This window comes from Typha latifolia, unplaced genomic scaffold, assembly GCF_019914945.1.
Source record: "Typha latifolia isolate L0001 unplaced genomic scaffold, TyphaL0001v2 contig_25, whole genome shotgun sequence".
Lineage (NCBI taxonomy): Eukaryota > Viridiplantae > Streptophyta > Magnoliopsida > Poales > Typhaceae > Typha > Typha latifolia.
In genome coordinates, this window is record NW_027330474.1 from 1 (window position 1) to 9625 (window position 9625).

Consider the following 9625-nt stretch of genomic DNA (forward strand, 5'->3'; position numbering starts at 1 on the left):
ACAATATATTCTCTTCACCACGTTCACAACCCCGTTCACAAACCGCGTTCGAATTCACTCCACCCGCGTTCGAACGAGACTTACAGAAAACTTATTTTAATGGAAATTAAACACTAAAACATGAAATAAAAACACTCCTAAAGTGAATCAATGCTCGAGACGACGTCGGTGAAGTCCAAATCGTATCAGTATGACATATTATCTACTTTTCATTTATGTATTATTGAGGATACATTCATATACTCATTCATGACATGATGGTACTTTCTGATTCATATTATCCAGTACATGATTTACTCTCTGTTTGGCATCACTAATTCGGGGTAAGGTCTATTCGCTGAGCTTTTTGCTCATGACTCTCTTTATTTTTTTTCTAACCCCCTCAGATATGTGGTACGTGATAGCGACTTGAGAAGATATTTTAGAGCAATGATGAGGTGAGCTATAGATGCGAGATGGTATAGATGATAGTTTATATAGAAATTGAGTTGTACTAGTAGTTGATATTTGTACTCTTTTGTATTAAACGATGATTTGTATAATACAGGTCGAATCATAGTGTACTCTTGTATTAGTTATTTTAGTTGTATCTTGATGGTTTGTTGTGGCCTGTGTGGGTCCTGCCAGATTATGTAGCGGTCTAGTGTATATTATTGTGGACTTGGATATTCATATGTTAACAAGTTTATTTGGTTTATAGTATGATGTATTTGGTGATGGATTATGTGATCATGGATAGGTTAACAGGTTTTATTTGATGATGTCATAGGAAAGTATTTGTGTGTGACGGGCCCCGCCCGACCTGTCGCGTGCGTCGTGCGTGCCGTGTGGGTGCGTGGGCGTGCACGTGCCGTGCCGGGCGGGGGCGTTACAGGTCAAGTCCAATTTTAATTTTTTTCCCTTCGATGAACAGTTAATCAGTCAGTCAGTTGGTTGAACCAGACCCAAAATGGTGCATCCCTTCATAGTGTAAGTGTTAATTAGTTTCAGACCCAAAATGGTGCATCCATTCGATGACCTTTTGCATCTTTTCATCAAACCTATTTATAGAAGCTGTTAGTCTGCATAATTTAATACTGAATTGGTTCATTCCTTCTAGAGTCGAGTCTTAAGTTTGAGTCTGCATTTGAGAGAGAGCACAGCACGGTTCAGGTTTAACAAGACATTCAAAAGTTGCTTCATTTTGAGTGCAAGGCAGTCGTTGTATCCTGGGAGACCGACGTCCACTATTCTAGAAGCAATTGGTGGAGGGCTAATTGGTCTTAAGGAGATAGTGTCCAACACTAGACTCGACTATTCAGAATTTTATATTCTGTAATCTGTAAGTTTATTTAATTTATTTATTTTGATCAGATTTTTTGTGACTCTTTGGAATCAGAATTTTACCGCCAACAATCTTAAGACCAATTCTTTGGTTGTTACTCTGATTCCAATTAGTGTTCTTTTCTTCTGATCATTTTTCTTTCACTCTTTTAGATGGCTAAAATAGTAAAGAGTACTATTTCCCCTATTACTGCTCCTACAGTACCTATAGTTAAGGAGAAAAGCCTGAGAAGTTCAGTGGTGCAGAATATAAGAGATGGCAACAGAAAATGCTCTTTTATCTGACCACCTTGAATTTGGCTAAATTCTTACATATGTGCCTAAATTCCAAAAGGAGGGAACTAATAGGCAAGTAGTTGCTACAGTGGATGCGTGGAAGCATGCCGACTTCCTTTGCCGAAATTATATTCTGGACTGGACAACTCTTTGTATAACGTGTATAGTTCAGTAAATATGAAACACCCAAACCTCCAAATACACATATAAACCGCATAGGTAAATCCCCCCACGCGGTGCATCACATGACCAGTCAGTAAAAGGATTTCACAAGGCACACAACAGCACAAATTCACCATAAATAAACTCAACCATAAGAGTCTGAATACAAGTTCCACAGGCCACAACAAGCGTTCTAAATACACATCCAAAATACAATGCTAAAGTCCAAAATTCATCGTCAATCATAACACCCTCGTAGGGGCTTAATACAACTAATAGATATACTGAAATAAAAAGGCCAAAACAAGCGTTCTAGCTCTGAAATAATGCCACTAAGATGTAGTGAGCTTACAGCCTAGCGAGTAGGATCCATACAACCTAAAATAATGAAATCACATGTGCATATCCAAAGTATGCCTATATTTGCTAGCAATAACAATATGTTTGTTGAAATGACTTACCATGAGTTACTAAATTAATGTAATCGATAAAAATTACCAGTCACTAACCTAGAACATGCTAGTTACTAAATGTATCAAGATAAGTCTACACAGATATCATGCTTGATGCAATTTCATACAAATCCCAATCATAGTGTTTACATATTATGCATGGCAATAAAAGAGTAATTTAGTCATCTCATGCCCACCGAGACATTAATCATACTTATCATAGCTCACCGAGCTATTCACAACACAGGGTAAATACTCTCAAGAAAATCATCCATTACATAACCATCCATCATCTCATACATCGAGGGGGGATATATACAGATCTAGTGGTAATACCATCTACACGTGTATGGCGACACTATATGTGACCGGTTGTCTATGGCCATCAGACTAATGACACCAGTTGTAAGCCCATATCTCACTCTCTCTAAATCATCATTACCCTCAGTGGGAGAATCGGGAGCACTCGGCTCATCAACGGATGCCCTGACCCTGCGTTGTCGGTACCGCTAGAGATATATCCCTGCCTCACAATCATGTTCTTCTATCATTATAATCTAGTCCTGACTATGCAGTATAATTACCTGAACGCCACACAGGCTCCCGACCTCAAGTGTAGGCCGCTAATAGTATAGTCATATAAAATACACTCTATCCTTAACCCTGGGCTGAGTGAGTAAGGGCACTGTCTAGTCAAAACTTGACTACTAATGATTGGTGAAAGTGGTGTAGTGTCCGTGAGTGTATAAGTCATGTCATAGTCATCATGATCATTACATTCTATATTCACAACAAATATTTATGCCAGAGTTTATCATACTGGATACATGTAGAGCATCGTTACACTAATGTCTGTGCTAACACTAACATTCTCATAATATCATGATGAGTAAGTTATCAATAATTGCACATGTCAAGATATATCATGGTACACTAGATGCATGGATTAATACTGACATTTCCTATAGTGACATGAAAGGTATAATAATTGAACTACATTATTCTAGACTTGTGTAAACTCTACTTGCCTAGGGGGGTCTCCACAGTACACTAAATCTCCTCAGCTAGCCGGCTCCTCCGGAATCCCCAAATCCTCCTCACGCAGTGTTCCAATTAATTCACGCAAATAAAGCCATACGTAAGATTAACGAACTAATAGAATTAATTATCTTATTAGAGAATTTATGTTTAGGCATATACATGAGTCAAGGGTCTCCTAGGATGAGTCTTATGTTATCCTAAAGTTCACATGATAATAAATTGTTATTATGGGGGTTATTCTAATTAATCAAGTGGAAATAGATAAACGGGGTTACAGGGTCCAAATGGCCCCAAATGGGACCTCACCCAATAGGCAAGGGGGCCTTGGTGAGCTGCAGTCCAACTGTAGCCCACAAGGTTGCATGAGGTGGGCTGGGGGTTCCAACCACAGCCCACCAAGGCTGGCTGTGGACTGCATTCCAACCGCAGCCCACCAAGGGTCGGATTGGTGGGCTGCAGCCCGCAGCCCACCAAGGGTCGGATTGGTGGGCTGCAGCCCGCAGCCCACCAAGGGTCGGATTGGTGGGCTGCAGCCCGCAGCCCACCAAGATTGAGTTAGTGGGCTATGGTCTGCAGCCCACCAAAATTGGCATAGTGGGCTACGGTCCAGCACAACCCACTAAGGGGGTATGGGTGGGGGTTTGTTTAACCCGCACCCTCCTACACCACCTCCTTCCGAGGGAAGGAGACCGAGGGTAAAAAGGGAGGAGGCCCACGAGGTTGCGGGTCGGCAACGCAGCCTCAAGGCCGGCGACGCAGCACAAGGCTGGCAGTATGGCCACAAGACCAGTGGGTAGGTAGGGGGAAAAAAAGAAAGAGGGGAAGAAAAGAAAGAGGGGAGGAGGGGGGCCCGACGGCGATGGGCCGCACTCCATGCGGCCATGGAGGTGCCTTCTCTCTTCAATAAGGGCCTGAATCCCAGAGAGGGTTTCTCTCCCTCCACCGGAGCTTCTCGGATTGGCGGCTAGCAGCTAGACGCGAGGTCGTTGGCCGCCGTGGACTCCGATAACGGTTACACTACTGAAATATATGGCGGGGGTAGGAGGGCTTACCGAGGAGGGGTTGGTCGGTAGGCTCGACAGCTCTAGGTCTGAGGCTTCGGCGGCTCCGACGTCAGCAACCCGAGGGCGGGAAGAGTGAAGGAGAGTTGGCAAGGTGGAGAAAATGGTGGAGGGGGGGGGGGGTGGGGAGGGTGGCGTGGGAAGAGGAAGAAGGAGAAGAGAGGACGGGGGGTGGCAGGCTCTGTGAGGGGGAAATAGGGAAATAAAAAAATGTCTAAGGAAATATGGGAATCTTTAGACAAGAAGTACAAGATAAAAGATGCCGGTGCAAATAAATTTGTAGTCGGTAAATTTCTTGAGTAAAAGATGGTTGACAATAAACCAATGATTAACCAGGTGCAAGATCTTCAACTGATAATTCATGAGATTCATGCTGAAGGGATGGTGATTAATGAATCATTCCAAGTGGCGGCAATTATAGAAAAACTGCCACCGACTTGGAGGGATTTCAAAAATTACCTAAAACACAAGCTCAAGGAAATGACACTTGAAGAACTTATTGTCAAATTGAGGATTGAAAAAGACAATCGTACTACTGAAAAGAAAATTGGAAGTCAATACATGTCAAAGGCAAATGTTGTGGAGTCCACAAAGGACAAGAAAAGGAAGCATACCAACAAAGGCTCTAAAAGTGGCAATGCAAAGAAGTTCAAGGACAAATGTTACGTCTGTGACAATCAAGGGCATCGTGCTCAATTCTGCCACTTGCGAGAAAAGAACTCAAAGAAGAAGTATGAAAGGAAGAAGCCACAAGCCAATGTAACTGAAGTGGGAAACCTTCCTTCTGATGTGGATGACATGCACCTCTCCGCTATTGTCTCGGAAGTAAACTTGATTGGTGGTAATCCTAAAGAATGGTGGGTAGACATTGGAGCTACTCGACACATTTGTGCCAATAGATGGATGTTTTCATCTTATCAAACTGCAACAGATGAAAAACTTTACATGGGCAATTCAGTAACTTCCAAGGTGGAAGGAATAGGGAAGGTCGTGTTAAAATTGACTTCAGGAAAAAAACTTACTCTTAATGAATGCATGTGCCCGACATTCGAAAAAAATCTGGTTTCAGGTTCATTATTGAGTAAGAAAGGTTTTAAATTGGTGTTTGAGTTTGATAAGTTTGTACTTATAAAAAATGGCATTTATGTTGGAAGGGGCTACTTATCAAATGGCCTCTTTAAGATGAATGTAATGACTGTAACTCCAAGAATAAATACAGAGGAATCTTCTTCTTACTTGCTTGAGTCTTGTGAAATTTGGCATGGTCGATTAGTACATGTTAATTATGGTAATTTGCGTAGATTAATTAATCATAACATGTTGCTTTCAAATTGATTTAAATAAAAAATATGAAATATATGTTGAAGCCAAATTAGCTAAGACTTCGTTTAATTTCATTGAACGAAGTACAGAACCTCTAGAACTTATACATACCAATGTATGTGATTTGAAATTTGTTCAAACTAGAGGTGGAAAAAAGTATTGTATTACTTTTATTGACGATTGCACAAGATACTATTATGTGTATTTGCTAAGAAGCAAAGATGAGGCGTTAGAAATGTTTATACATTTCAAAATTGAGATCGAGAACCAATTTAGAAGTATTAAATTGCTAAGAAGTGATAGAGGTGGTGAATATGAGTCACCATTTGCACAAATATGTGCAGAAAATGGAATTATTCATCAAACAACGGCTCCTTACACTCCACAATAAAATGGTATTGCTGAATTTAATGGAACTCTGAAAGAGATGATGAATGCCATGTTAATAAGTTCTGGTTTACCCCAGAATTTGTGGGGGGAAGCTTTGCTTTCTGCAAATCACATTATCAACCGGTTACCCCATAAGAAATTGGATAAAACACATTATGAGTTATGGAAAGGTCGAGAACCTAGCTATAAATTCTTAAGAGTGTGGGCGTGCCTAACAAAGGTTGCAATTCGAGTTCCTAAAAGAACAAAATTTGGACCTAAAACTATTGATTGTATATTCATTGGTTATGCTCATAACAGTAGTGCATATCGATTCCTGGTTCACAAATCAGATAATTCTGAAGTACATGAGAATACAATTATTGAGTCTAGGAATGCATCATTCTTTGAGAATATATTTCCATATAAATCTACATCAGAAGTAAGTTCTCTTGAAAGAACTTATGAAAATAAGCAGGACCAAGAGTCCATGCAAGAAGGAAATGATAATGAACCTAGACGAAGTAAGAGGGCAAGGACTTCTACGTCTTTTGGTCCGGATTTTCTAACATATTTGTTAGAAAAAGAACCTCATATTTATAAGGGAGCAATGTCTACTCCTGAAGCTCCTTTATGGAAAGAAGCGATTGATAGTGAAGTTGAATCTATTTTGCAAAATCATACCTGGGAATTGGTGGATCTTCCACTAGTGTGTAAACCTTTGGGTTACAAATAGATATTCAAAACGAAGATGAAAGCAGATGGTTCAATTGACAAATACAATGCAAGACTTATAGTCAAAGGATATAGACTGACAGAGGGAATAGATTACTTTGATACATATTCACCTGTAACAAGAATAACGTCTATCCGATTAATAATTGCTCTTGCGGCATTATATAATCTGGAAATACATCAGATGGATGTGAAAACTGCATTCTTGAATGGTGAATTAAATGAAGAAATCTATATGGAACAACCCGAAGGGTTTGTGGCTCCAGGACAAGAGTGAAAGGTGTGCAAATTAGTTAATTCTCTTTATGGGCCTAAACAAGCACCTAAACAATGGCAGAAAAAATTTGATTTAGTTATGATATAAAATGGTTTTCATATTAATGAATGTGATAAATGTGTTTATGTGAAATGCATTTCAGATAATTATGTCATTGTATGTCTATATGTGGATGACATGATAATAACCGGTAGCAATATTAATGTTATTAAAGCTACCAAGAACATGTTGGCGAACAAGTTCGATATGAAAGATATGGGAGTTGCAGATGTGATTCTTAGTATAAAGATCACTAAGGCAACTGAAAGGTATGTTATATCTCAATCACATTATATTGAGAAATTACTTGATAAATTTGATAAAGATAATAACCATAAAGCCAGAACACCTGTAGATGTGAATCTTCATCTCACAAAGAATACAGGTGAATGTATATCTCAGTTAGAATATTCTCGGATAATAGGCAGTTTCATATACATCATGAATTGCACTCGTCCGGACATTGTGTATTCCGTGAGTAAATTGAGTAGATATACAAGTAATCCAGGCAGTGATCACTGGAAGGCTATAGTTAGGGTACTCACCACTAACTATAAATTGCACTAGTCAAGATATCCAGCAGTACTTGAAGGGTACAATGATGCAAACTGGATTTCCAATACAAAAGATACCAAATCCACGAGCGGATATGTCTTTACACTTTGGAGGTGCATCTATTTCATGAAATCTTCTAAACAAACATGTATAGCTAGATCTACTATGGAATCTAAATTCATAGCATTAGATAAGGCTGGAGAAGAAGCAGAATGGCTTCGAAATTTCTTAGAAGATATTCCTATGTGGCCAAAACCTGCGTCCGCAATTTGCATACATTGCGATAGTCAATCAGATGTATAACGGTAAGTCACGACATTTACGTCGTAGGCATAATACAGTGCGACAATTGATCTCAAATGGTATAATATCCATTAATTATGTGAAATCAAAGGACAACATCGCGGATACATTAACTAATGGTTTAACAACAGATCAAGTATATTGTTCATCGAGGGGAATGGGTTTGAAGCCTACCACCTAGAGTAACAACACAACGACAACCTAACCTAGTTGACTGGAGATCCCAAGATCTAGGTTCAAAGGGACAACCGAGTTGTGGGGGCGTTCTCTGAAATCACTAAGGAATTAAATTTCCTACACCTTTCCTATGATGATTTAGTCTTTCAGTTTGGCCATCATTTTGGGGATGAAGGTTTGTGGAGAAGAAGAGTTTTGACCCCAAGAGTTTGAACAACTCCGTCCAAAACCGACCCAAGAACCGAGGATCCCTATCGCTCACGATGTTTTGTGGAACTCCCCAAGACTTGGCCACATGCCTTAGGAACAACCGAGCTGCTTCATCAGCGGTGCAATGCAGCGAAGCCGGTATAAAAGTCGCATACTTTGAGAACCGATCCACCACAACCAACACTAAGCCAATGTCCCCGACCTTTGGCAAGCTCAATATGAAGTCCATAGAAACACTTTCCCATGGCCGCTTTGGAACGGGGAGCGGTTCCAACAACCCATAAGGCTTCGCGCGCTCCACCTTGTCTTGTTTGCAAATGTGACAAGTGCGCACGTATTCTTCGACGTCGTCCCCCATCTTTGGCCAATAATATGCTCTTTCCACAAGAGCCAAGGTCCGATGTACGCCCGGATGACCTTGAGGGTCTAGCCTTCGTCTACAAGCTTCTTGAGGGTCTCCGCCATCGGATCACTTTGCATCATCTCGCGAATCTTCTTTAGAAGCGACGCTTGCACTTGGCTCATACTTTCATTCGCCACTGCTTTGAGAGTAGCAAGTTCAGCCTTGCGGCTTAAGTCATCGGCAACCTGATTGGTTCGACCTGGTTTGTATTCCAAAACCATATCAAATTCAGCCAAGAAGTCTTGCCATCTTGCTTGCTTTGGAGAGAGCTTCTTTTGAGTTTGGAAATAACTCAAGGCAACATTGTCACTCTTCACCACAAAGCTAGACCCAAGGAGATAATGCCTCCAAATACGAACGCAATGCACGACCGCTGTCATCTCCTTTTCATGCACCGTATACCTCTGCTCCGTATCATTCAACTTGCGACTTTCATAAGCAACTCGACCTTCTTGCATAAGAACTCCTCTGATGGCATAATCTGAGGCATCCGTGTGAACTTCAAACGGAAGGGAGTAGTTTGGCAACCGCAACACGGGTTCCTCCATCACCGCTCTCTTCAAATCAGCAAAGGCTTCTTGACATTTGCTTGACCACTCCCATGAGCGGTCCTTCTTTAACAAATCAGTTAGCAGCGCAGCCCTCCGCGAGTAGCTTGCAATGAACCGCCGATAATAGTTGACAAGTCACAAAAATGAGCGAAGTTCTGTCACCTTCAAAGGGACTTGCCAATCATGAATGGCATGGACTTTCTCCTCGTCCATGCGAATGCGACCTCCGCCAACTTTGTGTCCAAGGAACATGATTTCCTCTTGTGCAAAGTAGCACTTCTCCTTCTTCACATAGAGGGAGTGGTCCCTTAACACCTTGAAGATGGCCTTGAGATGTTGGATGTGTTCTTCCAACGTCCTGCTATACA